The sequence below is a fragment of the Tachysurus fulvidraco genome, chromosome 9, assembly GCF_022655615.1.
Source record: "Tachysurus fulvidraco isolate hzauxx_2018 chromosome 9, HZAU_PFXX_2.0, whole genome shotgun sequence".
In the NCBI taxonomy this organism is placed as follows: domain Eukaryota; kingdom Metazoa; phylum Chordata; class Actinopteri; order Siluriformes; family Bagridae; genus Tachysurus; species Tachysurus fulvidraco.
This window is the reverse complement of record NC_062526.1, coordinates 4,750,051-4,772,221: the sequence shown is the minus strand read 5'-3', so window position 1 is coordinate 4,772,221 and position 22,171 is coordinate 4,750,051. Positions and strand designations below refer to the sequence as shown.

The following is a 22,171-nucleotide window of genomic DNA, read 5'->3' as shown; positions in this document are numbered from 1 at the left end:
TACTCTTGTGACATTACCGTTGTGTCGTACTGTTTACAATCCTGATGCAAAGGAAAGAAAACAAAGGAAGGAAAAGATGGAAACACACTAACAAAAATGGAAGGAAGGAAGGAAAGAAGGAAGGAAGGAAGGAAGGAAGGAAGGAAGGAAGGAAGGAAGGAATGGAAGGAAGGAAGGAATGGAAGGAAGGAAATGAAACAAACTTAACATGTAAGGAAGGAATCAAACAAAGAAAGCAAGGAAGCATAGTAGGAAACAATGGAAAGAAGGAAGGAAGGAAGGAAGGAAGGAAGGAAGGAAGGAAGGAAGGAAGGAAGGAAGGAAGGAAGGAAGGAAGGAAGGAAGGAAGGAAGGAGAAAGAAAGAAAACAAACTAGGAAGGAATGAACAAAGGAAGGAAGGAAGGAAGGAAGGAAGGAAGGAAGGAAGGAAGGAAGGAAGGAAGGAAGGAAGGAAGGAAGGAAGGAAGGAAGGAAGGAAGGAAGGAAGGAAAATAGGTGGAATTAATGAAGGAAATAAACAAAGGAAGGAAGGAAGGAAGGAAGGAAGGAAGGAAGGAAGGAAGGAAGGAAGGAAGGAAGGAAAATAGGTGGAATTAATGAAGGAAATAAACAAAGGAAGGAAGGAAGGAAGGAAGGAAGGAAGGAAGGAAGGAAGGAAGGAAGGAAGGAAGGAAGGAAGGATACAAACCAAAGAAGAAAGAAACAAATCAAACTAGCAAAAAGAGGAAATAAACAAATTGAGAGGAAAAAAGAAACCAAGGAAGAAAGAAAACAAATAAAAGAATGTAAGAAGGAAGAAACAAAACAAAATATGAAGGAAAGAATTAAACAAATAAAGGAAGTAAACAAACAAACACCAAACAAACCACAGAGATGCCCATGTATCTAAAACAGACTGAGGGGTAACAGGAAAGACCTGAGCTGGATCTCTATAAATCCACATGGTCTGATGCTGGGAGTCCTGCAGCCCTGCAGCTGCTGAACAGTGGAGAAGATTAATGTGTTTTTAGCCCACAATCTGCCGTTATTAGGAGCTTTCTGAGGCACCACTAAATGCAAATCACACATAAAATCAACCGGCACATTGCAGACAATAGGGGACATAAAAACATGTTCCTGTAGGAAAGAACGCTTCTATTTACATAAAATGTCTGTTCGATTCAATTCAACCCTTAATTTAAGTCAGCAAACTCTGAGGGAGAACAGGCTTTTACAAAGCAGGCGAGGATAATAGAAATGGATAGAAAATAAAGACTCTCTCTCTCTCTCTCTCTTTCTTTCTCTCTCTCTCTCTCTCTCTCTCTCTCTCTCTCTCTCTCTCTCTCTCACTTTCAGTAAGCACTTTATCCTGGTCAGAGTTGCGGTAAATCCGGAGCCTGTCCTGGGAGCACTGGGTGTGAGGTGGGAATATACCCTGTATGGGAAGCCAGTCCATCACAACACAAGAATTCACACACAACATTCACAACCTCATTCATATACACTTTATGGCAATTTATTATAGCCAGTCTACTTAATGGTGTATTCATAATTGGTTACTGGCATGTGCTGGTGATGCCTTGGAATGAGGAATGAAGGGAAAGGGATGAAGGATTAAAATAAACAAAGGAAGGGAGGAAAAAAGGAAACAAAAATACAAAAGAAGGAACAAACAAGAAAAAAAAGAAGAGAGGTAGGAAATGAAAGGGAAAAAAGAAACGAACAAAGGAATGAAGAAAGAAATAAAAAAAACAAGAGGGAAGGAGGGAAGGAATGAAGCAACAAAACAAAATAGGAAGGAAGGAAGGAAGGAAGGAAGGAAGGAAGGAAGGAAGGAAGGAAGGAAGGAAGGAAGGAAGGAAGAAAGGAAGGAAGGAAGGAAGGAAGGAAGGAAAGAATCTAAGACCAGAATGAAAGGTTAAAGTAAACAAAGGACATAAGGAAAAAAGAAGGAATGAAGGAGGGAAGCACACAAACGGAAAAGGAAGGATGGAGACAAAATAAAAAAGAAATGAAACAAAGGAATGAGGGAGGAATTAAAAAACAAAAAGGAAGGAAAGAAGAAATGAGGATACAAAACAAAATAGCAAAGAAAGAAGGAAGGAAATAAACAAAGGAAACAGAAAGGTAGAAAAGAAAGAAGAAAAAAAACAAACAACCTACAGAAATGGCCATGCAAAGTAAACAGTGTATAAAATAAATTGCTAAAAAATAAATAAAAGATAAACTGGAAGTATGAAACAATGATTAATTAAACAACAACAATCCCAACGCTTAAAAAGCCTAAAAACTAGAGGACTAAAATTAGCAGTTATTTACTAGACCTAAATAGTGATACAAGACAATAAAACAGAAGCAAAAAGCACAGAAATGATAATTACCCCTAAAATAAAAGCACCAGGACAATCAGTAATAATAATTGCTGCAACAAAGTGTTTTGAAAATGATCCTTTTATATACACAGATAAAAGCGAGAGGGTTTATGAGTGAAAGTCTGAAGCAGAAACGCAGCCCTATAAAACAACGATGCATTACGCAACTCTCATTTAATCCAGTATGATTCTATTATGAAAGCATTAGGTTTGATATGTTACAACAGCAGTGAGTGATGTATAAGTCCATCTGATTATGGAGCCCAGCACGTATTGATTAACGGTGCAGGACTGGCTGTGCTTGATCAAAGCTCCCAGTACAAACAGAGGTCTTGCCCTGAGCGACTCTTCATAAATCACTGCAGCATCACTTTTGTTCTGATTTATTTTGCATTGAACGGCCGTGCTGAAGATGCCTGCTGGGGGCACCGGGGTAAGTGATGTTTTCAGGGTGATGGTTTTGATCTTGTGATTGGAGGTCAAGGTTAAATAAGTATTGTTTGGAGGGATGCCAAATTAGATCAATGGGAATTGTGTGTGGAATTAATTTTTTTTTGTACCATTTTTAATCTTGCTAACTGTTTTTCTGAGCTTTCGATGCGTCGTTCAACGTGTCATCCGAGCTTAGAGAGATTCTTCAAATCTTCTTCAAATCTTTAAATCTTCATTTTTGTGTGAAGACATCTTGTACTTCTTGTATACCTTTAACTGAGAAATGATTTACGCATGATGTGAAGTAATGTTAGAGGAAAATAATCCCATACACAACCATTAAATTTGATTAGACTGAAGGTGATCTTACATTTTCATACTTTGGAACAGAACTTTATTCATTTTATGATTTCCACTGTAGAAAATTTGCACTTTTTGAATCTTTTCTGTTATGTAAAAAACCTTCTAATTTTTGTCCTAATTCATTTTAAGAGAGGGACCAAAAATGGATGGTAAGGGAACAACTGTTTATAGCTGATCTAATTCAAGAGCTAAATTATTTAGAACACGTTCCACAACATTAAATGCAACAATAACTGGATAAAAATGATGATGTATCTTAATGGTCCATGACGGTTCCATTTCCTGGGATGGTCATATAATTTTATATTAATAAAGATGTTATTGATATTTAGGTGTATATATACACATATAGGTATATATATCACATATTGGCATTGTATCATTTGAAATGTTTGGTTAATATTTTTTTTGTAATTATCTCTATTATCTCTAGTTATGTAATCAGTTATAAGCCCTTATTCAAGATAGAAGATTTCGTCACACATACACAGTTATATACAGTATATAACTTACACTGAAGTGAAAATCTGTCATACTCCTCCATTTACTCACTCACTCTCATTCATTTTCTACCGCTTATCTGAACTACCTCGGGCATCGAGGCAGGATACACCCTGGACGGAGTGCCAACCCATCGCAGGGCACACACACTCTCATTCACTCACACACACACACTACAGACAATTTTCCAGAGATGCCAATCAACCTACCATGCATGTCTTTGGACCGGGGGAGGAAACCGGAGTACCCGGAGGAAACCCCCGAGGCATGGGGAGAACATGCAAACTCCACACACACAAGACGGAGGCAGGAATCGAACCCCCAACCCTGGAGGTGTGAGGCGAACGTGCTAACCACTAAGCCACCGTGCCCCCTGACTTTGCATTTAAATAAAGCAAATTATAAATACTAAGAAAAATTGTTTGAAACATGCAAAAAAAAAACCCTTTGTATAAAAGCTTAAAACTGCTTTAAGTGAGTGATGAACTGTGATATTCTAATAAATAGAAACATTCTTTCTTTCCTCTCTCTCTCTCTCGCTCTCTCTCTCTCTCTCTCTCTCTCTCTCTTTCTCTCACTTGTTTTTATAAAGCCTGATGTTACCCCAGCTTTGATTTAACAGGACATGACTCCATGGCATACACTCCAAGCTCTCTGAGCTAATCTTAAATTGTGGTGTGTGTTCATGTTGCTCATGTTTTTTGCTCACTGTCAGACATTCTAGCATGCATTCATACTTCCACACAGGCACAAGCTTCAAGTGTGTTATGGGGTCATTGGATTTTTTATTTTTTATTTTTTAAGCTTTGAAGAGTCGCACAGGGGATTGAGGGTAGATGCATTAGCATGTTGCTTTTGGGACTACATGTGTTCCATGATGGGGAAAAAAGACCCATGTGTTTATGTATGTGTATATATATAAATATATGGGACTTGGATAAATGCTGCCTATATTATAAGCAACAGAAAAAAATGAAAAGCTGTTTACATAAACAACATTGTTTCTTGTGCATGAACGTCACTGTGTATATGACACTCATTACAGTGTGTAAGCACTTTCACACTTTCTCTCAGACACACGCACATGCAATTGCACAAAAAAACCCCAACAGACCTGTATCAATGTCTCGGGTGTGCCAGCCTGTGCGCCTGTGTGTTCCTGAATGACGTCCATGAGAGGTCTGGTGTGATCAGTGGGAAAAGACACAAACCACACAGGTGATGCCGTAGAAGAAGAAAACCCCAGTCTCGCTGTATTCAGAAAGAAATGTAGTCAGTTTGTTTTTATTTTAAGAAGAATACAGAAAAAGACTAAAAAGTATGGGGAAAGTAGCTTCGAATGTGCCCATGCAGGCGGAAAAAAAGAAAGACTGCCAGAGGGTGTTTCAGATTGAGGTGACAGCGTCCAAGCCGAGGTAATTGTCTAGCGCTCCCACCGCGCTCATGTCACCTGTCCCACTGAGAGAGTGTCGAATACACAAGCACTTCTCTGGCCAAAGCCAGAAAAAAAATAAAATAAAACGTAGCCACTCACCATCATGACCCACATGGTGCAAGCATCAGCAACCATTCACTATATTCAGAAAAGTCACTATAAAACTTGGGTTTTAATGTATGACACGGTCGTACTTTATTGATAATACCAAACAATGAGCATCAGTTTAATGTTCTTTACTGTAATCATGGCTAGTGAATGTTCACAAAAGTTTTGAAATCTTATGGTAAATGATCCTACATGTTCTCCTTGTGCTTCAGGGGTTTCCTCCAGGTTCACTGGTTTCTTCCAGGTTCTCAGTGTTCCTGAGTTTCCCCCAGTCCAAAGACACTGCAGATTGACATCTCTAAATTGTTTATAGTGTGTCATGGGTTGATGAGTGTGTGATTGTGCTTTGTGATAGGATGGTACGCCGGTCCCGCGTCTCCAGGGATAGACTCCAGGTTGACCCTGTAAAAGATAAGTGGTTCATGAATAAATTAATGAATGTTTTTTCTAAGTCAGCAGAACTATGACTTTTTTTAGATTATCTGCTTAGATGTCTTGATAATCTTCTCCACAACGTTATCGTGGTGCCTAGGTCCTTTTTGTTGGCACAGAAATTACCAAAAATGGTGATATTTACAGTAAAGCCATACAAGAACCAATTTTGGTCCATGATTCCTAAAGACATGTTTGAGTGTTGAGAATATAAACTGCCTAATCATGTTTTTTTTTCTTTAATGACACCAAATTTTCTTTAGAAAACCACAAATGGTTCTTCTATCGCTCCCTGGAAATAATCAGTTTTGTTTTTACTGTATTCTTAAAAAAAAAAAGATTTCGCCTTGAAGGTTTGTCCCTATTTGTCCCTGAAGACCTAGAACCTAATTGAAGCTCTTTAGAAAGCTGAAAAGCATTAAGCTTCTGTGTTTTCTATCAGACATGCTGTACTAGCTGTCGTTTAACTCACAGATTATCAATAATTTGTGTTAATTATAAGGGCCAGGTTTTATTAATCAGACTAGTTCAGGATTAAATAAACTGACTTCAACCAGTTTTTTTTTTTTGCCCTGGTCTACATCATAATCACTTGTTGTTGTTGTTGTTGTTGTTGTTGTTGTTGTTCTTCTTCTTCTTCTTCTTCTTCTTCTTCTTCTTCTTCTTCTTCTTCTTCTTCTTCTTTTCATCAGAAAAGTGGGCTGGAGATTTTCACATATAGAAGATAATTAGTTATCAACAACACAGTTGCCAGAATCTGGTACTCTCCACAGCCAAAACACACCATTTATCTTCCTGCAGCAGATTTCTCTTTCAGACATGCTGCTGTATCCAGCTATTATGTTTCTAGACATCTTGGCACTTTTTCAAGAAAGGCATGGGTGAAATTTAGTTTAGTCAATCTTTGCAGAAAATTGCAGCACCTGATGCGGATCTAAGGTGTTTTAAGGAGCGCCTCGGTTTCTGTTTTCTTTTCTGTATTCTGTACGAGTTACCCCATCAGACGGCATTAGAGTAAGTCTCGGATCATTGTCTACTGATTGTGTTGGGGCCTCTTCATTCAGGTGTTCATTCCTGTTCAGTCGGCTGCAACGTGCTGCAATAACACACTTTGCATGGAAGTCTCTAAGCGAAGGATCACTTACTAGTGGACATAAACACCGAACCTGTGTGCTGTACCTCAGCAGTCTAGCAATAATTAGACCCTGCTCAGGCTGTCGTGATTGAGCCGAGCCTTCAACTGCTAGCAAAATAGGCTGAATCGGTCGGAATGCTTGAACGAAAGACTCGAAAGCAGAGCGCTCAAAATGGACAATTTATGCTCCAATTGATGCAAATGGTTTCTAGTGGATTAAAGCTTGTTTTTGTTTCAAACTGATTGATTTGGACACGGGGATTCATTTGTCTTTGTCATTTGTCACAAAGCAGACATTGCGAGACACGACACAGTGTCTCGGTGAGCATTTTCAACATCGTCAGGACTGCAGAAAAGATTCTTATGATTGTCCAGCATGCTCAACCAGCCATGCAGTGTCAGCAGAGATTTTACAACGGGTCCTCTAATGCATCATGAAAGGTTTTCAGAGAGCATGCTTTCTAGTGCACATTGTATATAGACTAATGCAAATGTGAACTGCAAAATATATGTACGTATAGTCTATTACGATCGTGCTGATAATGATTTCTAACGCAACAGTCACGTTTTATGTATCTATAGCTTATATTTATAAGACCTGTAAATCTGCTGTGATGTTAAAAGGAAGTGTTTGCTGCAAAGTGCTTTCTGGTAAGAATCTGCAATGAACAGCATTAAACTATATAATAATCCTCAGCGGTAGGAGGAAGGCAGGCTGAGTAAAACTGACATATACTGTACAAACACATAGGCTTTCCTTGTGTTGTGTTTTAACACCTGCATACAGGATGAGATAGAAATCATTTTTAACAATAACGGAAATGAATTTTTAGTTGAGTTTACCTTATAGACATGATGATGAAATCACAGGATGTGTTTATTTGAGTCGCTTTCCTGTTCCAGCATGACATTGTTATGCTCGTGCACAAAGTGAGCTCCGCAAGGACATGGTTTGAGAAGGTTGGAGTGAAAGAACTCGAGTGTCCTTCAGAGAGACCTGATTCTGATTCAATGCCACTGAACACCTTGTATATGTAATTGTATGACGTCATTGAATCACATTTATTCGCCATTCTGCTCTTGTATCTTGTATCTTACGTGACTGGTTGATTGGTTATTTGATGAATCCAGGTGTATAATAAATTGGTCAGCGATTGTAGATGGGGTAACTTAGTGGTAGCTAATGTGTGTGACTATTGCTCGAAAGGTTGTGAGCTTGACTTCCAGGTCCACCAAGCATCCAGTGCTGGTCCCCATTGCTAACCCTCAATTGCTCAGTTGTATAAAATGAGATAAAATCTAAGTCGCTCTGGATAAGTTGCATCTGCCGAAATACCATAAATGTAAATGTGTGTCATTTCTGCAAAAGTCAACTAGATAACAGAATAATTTTTAGACAAAATACACTATATGGCCAAAACTTTGTGGACACTTACCATCACACCCACAACCGCATGTAGTCCGTCCCTAAAGTGTTGCTACAAAACTGGAAGCACACAACTGTATAGAATGGCTTTGTATTCTGTAAAATCTTTTCACTGGAACTAAGAGGCTCAAGCACTGTTCCAGCATGACAAAGCACCTGTGCACAAAATGAGCTCCATTAAGACCTGTGCACAAAGTGAGCTCCATTAAGACCTGGTGTTTTAAAGTTGGAGTGAAAGAACTTCTGTACATCACAGAGCCCTGATTTTTTTCTCTATTGAATACTTTTGTGATGAACTGGATCTCCAACTGCACCTTAAACCTCTTCACCATCTTCACCATCTTCACCATCTTCATCATCATCATCATCATCATCATCATCATCATCATCATCAGTGCCTGATCTCACTAATGCTCTTGTGGCTGAATGAACACAAATCCCCAGAGCCACAGTAAAGGAGGACTAATTCACGAATGAGTTGTTCCTCAAGCACACATGAGCATGATAGACAGATGTCCATGCACTAACCTGTTGCCATGAAGTGTAGTTTGGGTGCTCTTACAGTGTCGAATTCAGGAATCAGACAACCAACTTGTGTGTGTATGTAGTATATGTAACAAATGCAAGCTAGTTGCTAGCTGTGTTCGATAAGGGACCACTCCGATAAATCACTGAGAATATGAGGATGCAAAATGAAGGGGTTCTGTAATGGCCTCACAAAGTGTGTGTGTGTGTGTGTGTGTGTGTGTGTGTGTGTGTGTGTGTGTGTGTGTGTGTGTGTGTGTGTGTGTGTGTGTGTCCATACGTCCATGTGTCAAGTCTCTAATTATGGCTCACAGTTTTGAGTGACTGTTGGTTATTGCGTCAATGAATAATTTATGACTTCCTAAAAGGTTGGCCTATTTTTATCCATTTTTAATTTTCAACACTCCTGAAGAAAAATGCTTTTGATCTCAGCTGGTTAAATCAGGTAATTTCATGGAAATCTCATCTGCCGATTCGTATGTCCATATTATACAGATTCTAACTTCATAAAGAATAGTTTCCGAGCTGAAAAGAACGGTACGACCGTACCCAACAGTCACACATTCATCGTAGAGGCTGATGAAAGAGGCTCTGTGGGTGACTTTGCAAAGAAAGAAAGCTCTAAATGAGAAGGTTTATTCTGCATCAGGTGATAGAATGGGGTGAAAACTGAAATGACAAGCGCAGAACGCTTTTCTGAAACTCCGCTAATGCCGCCTCAATGTCTTGATGCTCAAGCCAAGATGTTGGGTTTTTTTTTATTTTATTTTAAAGAATTCACAAGGGCCTTTCTATCTAGTCTAACAAACAAGTCTTTTTTTCAGGGTCTAAAGCCTAGAAGCAGCCCACCCTCTGTGAATTTGGGGTCTGTCCCTCCCTCCATTCCTCCTTCTAAGAAAGAAACAAAAAGACGCTTTAATGAAGAACAGAGAAAGGAGTCCCCATTAAAAAAAAAGAAGAAAAAAAAAGAAGAAGAAGAAAAAAACAACAATTCACTCTGAGCCACACTTGAAGATGTGATACCAGGAGTAGTGTAAACACCAAGAGGATGGAGGAGGAAAGTAAAACAGTGAAATAGCACAAATAAACCTCCATGAGAGACTGTGGTTACTGCTGGGGTTTTGTTCTCAAGATCAAAAAGCAGGAGAGAGTGAAATATGAAATAAAGACAGAACAAGATGGCAAGAGGCAAATCAGACATGCTCTCAAACAAGGCTGGGGGTTTGTGCAGCTCCCCAGGGTATAAAGGCGGAGAAGAGCAGTTCGAGACAAGTTCACCCCCTGTGGAGCTTTTCCACACTGTACCTACCCAAGAAATGGAGCCATCAAATGTGTGGTGGGAAGATGGGCGTGGTTGCTTGGGTACATTTTTGCATTTTGGCCCGACTGGAAGCTCCGATTATCAGCACCGCGCCCCTCTGTTACGGCTGATATGGCTGAGGCAGATTAAAGCCCTCAAACAGCCCATCGTCATGGCTGTGATGGTATAATCTGGTTGAAGTCTGGAATAGGAAAAGCTGCTGATGCAATAACATGGGTGGAGGATTTAAATAAAAGATCGTGTTGATTAGGATGAAACAAACCTTTTAGTAATAAAACATCACTCATAAGCTGCTGGCATTTACAAACAATATTGCAGTACATATTTATTTTGAACCATTTCTGTTATGAACCGTTGAAATTACCTTTTGAAAAAAATAATAAATAAAAAAATTCAGGCAAGATGGCGGCTGCTCCTATCCTGTGTTGATTTGTTGCGTCAATTATTTAGATCCGAAAACCAAAATACTGAAACAACCTAGACCTGGGTCTCAGGTATCAAGCATTTTTGAGACTATCCAAATTCACATCGATTGTTAGTGTTGCAATGACAAAAAAAACCCTGCAAACATACAAACCTAGATTTTCATTTGAGTCACGGCTCATCACAATAGCAGCAGGCATTTTGGAAGAGAACCAAACAGCCCTTGGTACTCTAATATCTGACAACTATACTGTATATCCCAGAACACTTTTTTTAAATTTATTTTATTTTATGAATTTTCAATTAAAAGTCAGATCCGATATGTCCTCTAGCTTACTTATTATTGCTTTTTAATCCACTAAGTGTGCAGAAAGTATGTATGCGGAGATGCAAATGATGCCACGGTCACTGCCGCTGCTTTAACATAATTATAACATAATTGACAATTCAATAATTCTAATTCCAAAATCAAGGCTGAGTCTAATATGAGGGTATTTCCAATTTGCATATTGTGAATATTCATAAATATTTATAGAAAGAGCGGAAAAGTTTTTGCGACATTTTTAGCAGTTTCTAGCAAATGATGCTTCTGTGTCCAGCGTAGCCTCTGATTCCTTCTCTTGGCTGAAAGGAGAGGAACCGTGCATTTTGAGATGCTTTTCTGTTCACCACAGCTGTAAAGAGCGGTTATTTGAGTAACTGTAGTCTGTTTGTCAGCTGTAATCAGTTTGGCTGTTTTCCTCCGAGCTCTCTGGTCAACCTACAGTGAAGGTTTTTCTTTGGTTTGTTTTTCCACACAATTCTCTGTAAACTCTAGAGAATTGTAGTGTGTGAAAATTACAGGCGATCTGCAGGTTCTGAAATACTGAAACCAGCCAAACGTGCTCCAAGATTCATGTCACGGTTGATGTCATTGTCATAGAGATCACATTTTTCTTTTTTCTCATTTTTAATGTGAAGATTAACTGAAGTTCTTGAACTGTAGCTGCGTGATCTTATGCATCTTATGCTGTTTTACTCATTAAATTGCTTTTCCGCACAACCCGATTTTTTCTACGCTCGAAACACGGAGTATATATTCACAGTGTGATTAATGTTCAGTGAATCAGCACTGTGTTGAGAGATTAACAGACAATAAACTCATATGCATGCTCCTTTGTGCCAGCCTTGTTTAAGGTATTCATAATTGTAAGTTTTTTTTTAAAAATATATTCCATAACCACAATAAACACAAAACTACCCTCCAGAGGTAGAGATGTGACCTAAAACAAAAAGAGGAATGATTTCCTGTATTAAGATGACAAAAGTTAAGAAAAGCATAAAAGACATGGAGAAGGAAAAGGGGTGGAAGATGGGAGTGTGGGATAAGGGAAGGGAAGGAGGGAGGCTTTCCCACAGAGACGTCATGTTTGTGCTGCTTTCTTCTCGCTCTATCTCATTCACTCAGTCACATGCTCACACTCATACGGCGTGCTGAACACACACACACACACACACACACACACACACACACACACACACACTGCTGCTGGTGAACATTCAACCAGCATTCCCCTCTCTCTCTCTCTCTCTCTCTCTCTCTCTCTCTCTCTCTCTCTCTCTCTCTCTCTCTCTCTCTCTCTAACACATATTCACACTTTATCTCACACACACACACACACGATCACACAGCCTGACTCCGAGCCACACAAAGTGCCATTGGACGAAGAAGAGAAATACATGTTAGAGCACAAAGAGGCAGGAAAGTGAGGGATGGAATACAGAAGGAAGACGTAAATCTGAGCAAGAGAGCTTGACTTCGCAAGCACGAAGAGGCTACAGCGGGGACATACCTCACGTTTGAGAAGGCTCAGGTACGCTCTCTCTCTCTCTCTCTCTCTCTCTCTCTCTGTCACGTCTCTCTGTCATCCATCCAACATGACAGCTCTTAACTCACATCGTTTTATTGTGTTGTCAGTACTTTCTCCTTATTTCTTAATTAGTTTAATCTCTAAAGTGAGCCGAACGAGAAGTGGCCATGAGAATTGGTTAGTAGACGTTGTTACGATTCACTTTTTGAAGTGCTGCTTTCCAGAGGCAGATTTTTTGATCATTGTGGAATTTTTTTTTTACCTTTTTTTTTAAAGCAGGAGTAAATGAAATTGTTTTTTTTTTTTTTATGTAAATGAAGCTTTTATGGAGATGACAATTTGGGTTGTATACCCTGGACGGTTTGGCACTCCGTCCAGGGTGTATCCTGCCTCGATGCCCAATGGACGCCTGAGATAAGCACAGGCTCCCCGTGACCTGAGGTAGTTCGGATAAGTGGTAGAAAATGAGTGAGAGTGAGATTCAGGATCTTTGGTTTTTTTTTATTCATTTGGAAAGTCAGGACAAATTAACTAACACGTTCTGTATGAAAGTGAATATTGTACCTGTTATTACATGTATATACAGTAGAAATACATTTCTTAGATTTTTAACTAAAAGCAATGAAAAATATGGGGTGTGGGATATACATAAGTGTGTATAGACTTATAAAGTCTACATCATGTATGATGATGATGATGATAAAATGATGATGATGATAAAACAAGTCGTGTTGTATTTTTAAAATAATTAAAAATGTTCGTTTCTATACTTTTATAGGGATTTTTGAAAAGCATCGGATTTTTTTTTTCCATGTTTCACGTATAACATTACTATTTTTTTCTGCTTCTATCTCTACACAATATCATCTTTTCTTTCTTTTTAGAAAAACAACGTGCAGTTTTAGGATCAAATGGAAAGAATCTGAATACTTTTGTGTTTTTTTATTTATTACTGACATTCATTTTTGAAAGTTTTTTTTATTCTTTCCAACAACATTCTTACACAATGTGCCCAGTGACGAAGAGTGAAAAGTTTTCATCCCCCGTATTATTTAGGGAAATGACAGAAAAACCTCATGAATTAATGTTGAGGGTTTGTCATCGCGCAAGACAGGAATCCCAACCAACCCAAGCAAAACCAACAAAAAGCTTTTTAGATGTTATTAATGATGGCAATGGCTCACCTGATGATGTCTACAGGAAGGTTTTAGATATACGGTTTATATATAAAACATTATTATTAGTAGTAGTATTTTTCATTATTTCTTTGATTAGCTTTCGTTATGATTTGTGGGATGGTCAGGGGGGGGTGTCTGATTTTGATGTTCTGTCCTAAAATAAGAAAAGAAAAAATATATGAAAAAACTCCAAACAAGATATTAAAAACAAAAATAAACCTGGTTATCTGAGTCTCCAGAACTTTCAAGGAGAAACTGTATCATGCGATAGAGAAGTCAATGCCGCGTAAATGTCATGTCGACTGTAAACATAAATGCTCTCGGATTACACAGAAATCTTGACAGATCAGAATCAGAAATGTTTCGCTAACCTATCACGGATAAGCTGTGATGCAGCTCCGACTCTAGACTTTGATTTTTTGTCGTGTAGCTGATTTCTGCTCCTTTATTGATAACAGATGAACAGTTGAGCCGAATGACCAGAATCAGGTCAGTTTAGAGAGAGAGAGAGAGAGAGAGAGAGAGAGAGAGAGAGAGAGAGAGAGAGAGAGAGAGAGAGAGAGAGGTCAATTTCTCACTCAGCCATGCTGTCAGGTTTCAGTTTTATCTCTGTTCCTCAGAGTACACGAGCGAACATAGAGACACTCAGACGTTTCTTTTTTTTTTCTGGGTCATTGACTTCTTTCAGGGTCAATTCAGTGCTTTGGCGTGTTACAGGGTGTCGAGTTCTTGAAGGCTTTAATAAGAGGGAGATGTTAATAAACATTGTCACTATGAGCAGGGAAGTGATGTAGGAGTACAACAAATTATATTTACTTAACCAGAGAGAAAGCACGAGAGCGAGAGAGAGAGTTTGTCGGAGTCAGAAGTAAATTGTTGGTTCAGAGAGCAATAACAGGAAAGCTTCATTAACAACCAGAACACGCTGTTGGGATTAACCGAGTCACCCGACACCGAGCCATCAGTCGGAGATAACTTTTTCTGAACAATTTAAACACTACCTACTTACAGGAAAAGACAAGGTCAAGCAACATGCTTATGCGCATTAATGTTTTTTAAATGATTCTACTGGATTGAAGTGCAATGAATCACAGGCATTAAAGAAGTCCATTAATTTCACATGGAATATTTAATGAACTTGCATACTTTGGAGCCAGAGATTTGGATAGTCTCAGTACAGTATGTGATTTATTACACTGGATTATTTCCTGGATCTAAAAACGAAACCTTTATAAGGTAATTAAACTGCTTTAAAGAAGCGGGGTTTTTTTTTCAACCGCCCTTTGTTTTCTTCGAGATTAATTGCAATGGAAATATTCAATAATTTTACCCTTAAACATTAACATATTCTTTATATGTTGATATTTTACAGGAAAAAAATCCAGCTCCTTTTCTAGGAAAAAAAAAAACAAGCCTCAAAGGAACAAATTACAGAGATGTACAGTATAGACTTAATGGCAGTAGTGCGAATCGTTTCTTCCTAAGCTTACTCATATGCACTGAATTGAACGCTCAGGTGCGGATTCAAACAACCGACACCATAACTTCAACTGTGGTGAAAAATTTGCACGTTAAACCGAACCCAATACAGGAAGTGACCGCAACATGCCATGTATTTTAGGTTGCAGTATTGTTTTGTAGATGAAACCTGCTAATCTGAGCCACGAGGCGCATAGTGAGCCAAAGCACAGAGATGTAGCACCGCAGAAGTGCCTTTGTTGTGGATAATTAAGCTGATAAAAAAGGGAAAACTGAATGTGATGCATGATTAGATAATCATTTATTCAGCTGGCACCGTGTTCTCTACGCTTGGGTGATTTTTTTGTGAGTTTCATGCACACTTAACAAGCACATTGTCTCCATTTTTGCCCTTCAGTCATACTTTTTTTTATTTACATACTCCAATCAGCCATAATATTAAAACCACTGACAGGTGACGTGAATAATATTTATTATTACGTTCATTACAAGGGCGTCTGGGAAGGGGTGGGATATACTAAACAGCAAGTAAACAGTCAGTTCTCAGAGGTGATGTGTTAGAAACAAGAAAATTGGGGAAGTTTAAGAATGGGAGCAACTTTGTCAAGGCCCAAATTATGATATCTAGACAATTGAGTCAATTATATCCAAAACAGCAGGTCTTGTAGGATTTTTTTCCAGTATGTGTTGGATAATACCTAACAAAAGTTAGGTATGCAGACACAGGGTTGTGGACACCAAAGGATCATTGATGCACATGGTTTATGACAGAGTTGTTAACTCAGACTCCAAATTCCCCAGATCTCAATGGGATTGAGCATCTGTTTGACGTACTGGACAAACAAGTCAGATCCCTGGAGGCTAAACCTCACAACTTACAGGATCTGTTGCTAATGTTTTGGTGCCAGATACCACAGCACATCTTCAGAGGTCTTGTGTTCGGTAAGGTTGCTTTGAGACAATGTCTAAAAAAGCGCTACACAAATAAATTTGAGTTGAACTGAATTGAATTGAATTGAATTGAATTGAATTGAATTGAATTGAAGGGGACACGGTGGCTTAGTGGTTAGCACGTTTGCCTCACACCTCCAGAGTTGGGTGTTTGATTCCCACCTCCTCCTTGTGTGTGTGGAGTTTGCATGTTCTCCCCGTGCCTCGGGGGTTTCCTCCGGGTACTCCGGTGTCTTCCCCCGGTCCAACGACATGCATGGTAGGTTGATTGGCATCTCTGGAAAATTGTCCGTAGTGTGTGAGTGTGTGAGTGAATGAGAGTGTGTGTGTACCCTGCGATGGGTTGGCACTCCGTCCAGGGTGTATCCTGCCTCGATGCCCAATGACGCCTGAGACAGGCACAGGCTCCCCGTGACCCGAGAAGTTCGGATAAGCGGTAGAAAATGAATGAATGAATAAATGAATGAATGAATGAATTGAATTGTGGAGTATGCTATATCAGGCAGACGGTTTTAATATTCTAGCTGAAAGGTGTGAAATGAATAAACTAAGCGGATGAACATTTGACTCTGATTTAGACCCAAAACAGGCAAAAAGGTCTGATAGGTTAATTCGATGTGAAATTCTTTTATTATTGAAAATCTAGAGGCACTTTTTTAAAAACAGCAGCACAACAAACTAATGTTGAAAACTGACAAGAAGTGATAAAAATATTTAGATTTGAAAATTAGTTTTTACATGTCGCATTATTTTTGTTCTGCCATAATGATGTAATTAGGGTGGGAAAGCATTCGAATTAATTATCAATTAACATTGAATGCATAATAACTCTGGCTTAATGCATCTCCCAAATGTAATTAAGCTGATCTAAATGAGAAAAGCGTTCAATCCATCAACCTGTATTCAGTGTTCGTGGGGAAAAAAAACAGAGCCTGAAATCCAGTTACATAAACAAATCAAAAACTTTATTTTTGTCTTTTTTTCATGAACAAGGACACACACATATACACACACACACCTGAAGCTGCCGGGAAGCTGGAGAGCTCAGACACCCCACTGACTGACAGATGGACTGACCTGGTGTTCCTCCATGGCTTTGACTAGACGCTGAACATGATCGTAGTATGATTAGAGTGATCCATGTGTTTCAGATCTCTTTCATTTGTCTAGCTTGTTTTTTTGTGCTAAATTACAGCAGATGGAGCAGCACCATGGCACTGAGCATTGACTGAACCGGACCTTCTTTGTGACCTTGGTAAGCAACAAGAAGGCATCTTGTTGAGGTTCTTGCTTGTCGCAGTTGTGTGAGCACATTCCCTCATTAGCCGTACAATACCGAGCTTGAGGACCGAAGGGGGGTGGGGGAGGAGACGGAAAGCCATTTCAGAGCCATAAACTCTCAGTCGCAATCATGACCCCTGCTATGAGCTTAATGTCCCGACACAGCTCGTCTGATGGTGAAGTGAGAAGCTTCGGGGTGTTCGTATCTGAGGGAGGCACGGCGGTCATTATGCACATCGTTGTGCTATTTCTGACAGACTTTGGCCTCTGAAAATGAACAAATAATAAAAAAAAGATCTAAAGAAAACAAAAAGAGGAAATTGTTTTAGGACCATAGTGTGGGCTTGGATAAATCATGTATTTGTTTGGGAATACCAAGTGCAGGCATGCGTGAGTGGACGGGTGCCAAAGAGAGATAGATTTAAGTTGTTTTTTGGGTCATTAGAGCTGAAAGTGGCCAGTTGCACCCAAATATAGGAGCACAGTGAGAGGCAAACTAGCAAAATAGCACAGTACAGAGCTTCAGGACAGCTGGCTGGGGGTGTAAACCTCAGACTTCAACACTGTACGATATGATTTTACTAAAATTAAGGCAGTAAGTCACTATTTGATGAAATTATGGTATTTTTTCTTTCGTTCTTTTTTTAGATTGTAGATTGATATGTCATTAAATTTGTACATATCCGTTGACTAATTAATTTATGATTATTGATTTGATTCTTTTTCATCCTTTCTTGAAACATCAGTGCAATAATGCAATAATCAATGCAAATTCATCCTACAACAAGGAATATTCAAAGTATTTGTTTTTTAAACCCCGATCTGTGGGATATGAACCTTGGCAAGAATTTCCCAGTGATGTGAAAAGATCAGACATCCCGTCCACTCAAAACTAATATAAAATTGAGAGCTAAGAGCATTCATGGCAATCTTTGTAGTTGAGATGTTACTTTAATATAGTAATAGACAAAGTTACATTTTCTGCAATTTCTTCAAATCTTCCAAAAATGAGGAAGAAGAAAAAGAGAAACAACAAAAAAAAAATCTAATAAAAATAAACATCTAAAAAGGGGAAGAGAAACAAAATATTCTGCATGTGTACATCTACAAATAAAAAATGAAACTTTAACAGCGAAACAGAGACAGAGTTTCCACAACCGTCGAATTTCCACAACCGTCCTTTGACTTACATAATAAGTGAGTTTTCGTGTCTGCTGCTTTTCGTTCTTTTCTCAAAAAAGCGAAATATGTTAAAGTTCTCTTATAGATGTGGCCCTTAAAGATAAAGTTCTAAAACATCGGTGTGTTACACAATGCTGAGCTGCGCAGCATGACCCGAGCTTATACAACACAATCCGACGACGCAGGATGACACGAACGAGCGCATCGCAAAACAAAACGACACAACACAACGCAGCTCGGCTCAGCTCGGCTCAGCGTGACATAGCACAACGCAGCAGGACTACACAAAACCATAGCAGCACATCACAAGAGCATAATGGCCTCCTGTTCTCCCTCCTGACTCCCACAGATCAGAGTGCAGCAGTGCTACGACTACACAAACACTAACACAACTTCTGTTATGTTGTTGAAACAAAACACACTGACAAATTATATGGTTCCGTGTTACAGTTTGGAGTTTGGATCTATTTCGATTGTATTGTATGTGACCAAGACAGAAATGGATTGAGGTGGAGTGTGTAGAGCAATGTGCATACTTGTGTGTGTTTTTATACCGTTCTGCATCATCATTGTATGGAACTTTTGAATAAGTTTGAACTTATTTTCTTTGTCAGCTTTTATATACTTAAATCCCTGAGTTATTATTGTCATGTGAACAATAAGCAATGTTATAAACAGTAAGTAAGGATCGAAATACTTGGAGGTATACAGAGGTGTACACTTGCTGTGGGAAGTTTCTGTTCCCAAAAGTTCATTTTCCTCACAGTACATTCCAAAACGTTGTTTTTTTTTCCTGTCCTAACTCAACAGTTAGAATAAGAATTTTTATTAATACATTTTTTGTCACATCATGGTTTAACTGTTTACAGTGTTTGTGAAATGTTTTCCAACTTCTGTTGTAGCAGCTAAAAAATGTCTTTTCCTCACCAGACTCTTTTTATTTCTCTACCTGAAAAAATATTTTGTGATGTTACTGGGAACTTCCCCAGAGAAAAGCATAACTTTTTGTTTGTTTGTTTGTTCACATATTTGTTTGTTTGTTTGTTTGATTGATTTATTTGTTTATTTATTTATTTTTATTTATTATCTTACATTATGGGGGGCACGGTGGCTTAGTGGTTAGCATGTCTGACTCACACCTCCAGGGTTCGGGGTTCGATTCCCACCTCCGCCTTGTGTGTGTGGAATTTGCATGTTCTCCCCGTACCTCGGGGGTTTCCTCCGGTTACTCCGGTTTCCTCCACCGGTCAAAAGACATGCATGGTAGGTTGATTGGCATCTCTGGAAAATTGTCCGTAGTGTGTGATTGCGTGAGTGAATGAGAATGTGTGTGTGCTCTGTGATGTGTTTGCACTCCGTCCAGGGTGTATCCTGCCTCGATGCTCGATGACGCCTGATATAGGCACAGGCTCCCGGTGACCCGAGAGGTTCGGATAAGCGGTAGAAAATGAATGAATGAATGACTGAATCTTATATTATGTGCACTATCCAGATCCCTGTGAATGATTTTTCGTACAATAATGTATTTGAACAGGTTTTCAAATATAAACCTGTTATTTATCTTGTGATAGGAATTACTGTCAAAGCCGCAGTTATAGAAAATTAATCAACACTTTCATAACAAATCAGATGACAACGAATCAATCCTGGGTGCAGGTAAAAGTGTAGAATACAGACAGCTTTACAGACGTACAAAGATGACTGACTGCCTGCGGTCCTTCTATTGGAATGTTAATAAACTACACCCATAAAACTTGACAGGTTAAATATTCTTGGAACCAAAAATTTCAAGTTCTTAGAAATGTAACGTTCAGGTTCAACTTTCTGAAAATGTGTAAAACTGTTAGCTGTCTGACAAACATACATTTGACAGCAGCAGTCTTCGGAGAAAACGGGAAAAGTTCTGTGTGAAACACGTCAAGAAAGGGTTTCATTTTATAAAAGGTTCCAGAAGGTACTGGTTTAGAAAGAACCCTGTTTAAGAGTAGAGGGAAACAAAGAAGAACTGGAAACAAGAAAAGAATGAAAAGAACAAGAAATATAAATGATCTACATCAAAACTTTTTTTCGGAGAATGTGAATGTGTGTTTTTGATGTCTAGTGTGAGGAAGGAGATTTAAGGACGTATCAATAGAAAAGGAGCTGGCATAGAAAACACAGAGACACAAAAAAGAAGTAAAAAAGTGGAACCAAACAAATTACATCAAGATGGCAAAGTTGCTGAGAGACTCACAGATGCAAGAGCGAAAACACACACACACACATACACACAATGCCTGGCATCTGCTCCCAGTTTGACAGCACTATTCATCCATCTTCTAGACAACTCTCTCCCTGCAACACTAATTGGCATTGCAAGACGAGACTGGGAAATGCTTCTTTGGCACCAGCCGTTTCTCACCCTCCAACTGTTCGCTTCATCAAACCAGTTTCAACGCTATCTGTTTATTTTCCGAGTTAGCCGTCAAAGCCCATCAGTGAGACGTGATCCGTAGCTAGCAGAAGTAGACACAAATCAGTCTATTGTGTTTGCTGTGATATCAGGATTATCGATTGAAGTCGTATCTTCTCCGTGACCTGAAGTTATTCTGCAATTTTGCCTCCCGGTTTTTTTCACATCTGTCATCCATTTTGTTGCTCTGTATATCAAATTCAACATCCGTGTCTGAATTCATCAGGGCTAATCAAATCTTCCTAACGAACCCGGATACTAATCCATACTCATGAAACCAAAAAGGACATCCTGTCTTCTAAAAACATGGACATATTGTGATGTGCTTTCATGCGTGTGTTTAGAGCTGAACTGTCAGACTGTTCCATTATCGTCACCATGGGCTTCATTTGGCTGTAACAAGGCGCCAACTGTGGCATCAGCTGTGGAGCTGGTGTTCAGAAGAATATCTACACGTGTCTTCTGTCTCATTCCCTGAGGAAAACCACCTCAGCTGAACAACTTCTAATGAACACTCGTTAAAACAAGACACTCTGATCACCTTGTGGAATGATGAGAGAAACAGCAGAAATGTTTTTCCTTATTCTAACGGGTGTTTCTGTGACATGCTGCTCTTTATGGTGCAGCTGGCACTGGTGCTTCTGCCTTTTTATTGTGTAGTCAATTTTTTTTAATTCCTTTTTTTTTATTTTGCCTTGTTTTTTGTTTAGTGTGAGTGTTTTTTTTCCTGCCTTTGTTTTTTGTTTAGTGTGAGCATTTTTGTTATTTTTGCCTTGTTTTTTCTTTAGTGTAAGCGTTTTTGTTATTTCTGCCATGTTTTTGTTTAGTGTAAGTGTTTTTGTTATTTCTGCCATGTTTTTGTTTAGTGTAAGTGTTTTTGTTATTTCTGCCTTGTTTTTTGTTTAGTGTAAGTGTTTTTGTTATTTCTGCCTTGTTTTTTGTTTAGTGTGAGTGTTTTTGTTATTTCTGCCTTGTTTTTTGTTTAGAGTAAATGTTTTTGTTATTTCTGCCTTGTTTTTTGTTTAGTGTAAGTGTTTTTGTTATTTCTGCCTTGTTTTTTGTTTAGTGTAAGTGTTTTTGTTATTTCTGCCTTGTTTTTTGTTTAGAGTAAATGTTTTTGTTATTTCTGCCTTGTTTTTTGTTTAGTGTAAGTGTTTTTGTTATTTCTTCCTTGTTTTTTGTTTAGTGTGAGTGTTTTTATTTCTGCCTTGTTTATTGTTAATTGTGAGCATTTTTGTTATATCTGCCTTGTTTTTTGTTTAGTGTGAGTGTTTTTATTTCTGCCTTTGTTTTTTGTTTAGTGTGAGTGTTTTTGTTATTTCTGCCTTGTTTTTTGTTAATTGTG

General features: G+C 38.7%; 1 protein-coding gene across 4 annotated transcripts in view; it reads left to right on the top strand.

Annotated features, from left to right (window-relative positions):
• The first annotated feature begins 11,987 nt into the window (after positions 1–11,987).
• Positions 11,988–22,171, top strand: part of hs3st1l2 (heparan sulfate (glucosamine) 3-O-sulfotransferase 1-like 2) — a 26,006-nt gene continuing 15,822 nt past the window's right edge. Inside the window, exons 1-2 of one of the 4 annotated variants that reach the window (XM_047819071.1) lie at positions 11,988–12,306; positions 17,110–17,166. The gene's annotated coding sequence lies outside the window, so the exon portion shown is untranslated. Of the gene's footprint in view, positions 12,307–17,106; positions 17,167–22,171 lie in introns of all 4 variants that reach the window. The other 3 variants (XM_047819069.1, XM_047819070.1, XM_027162942.2) reach the window with 3 other exon arrangements.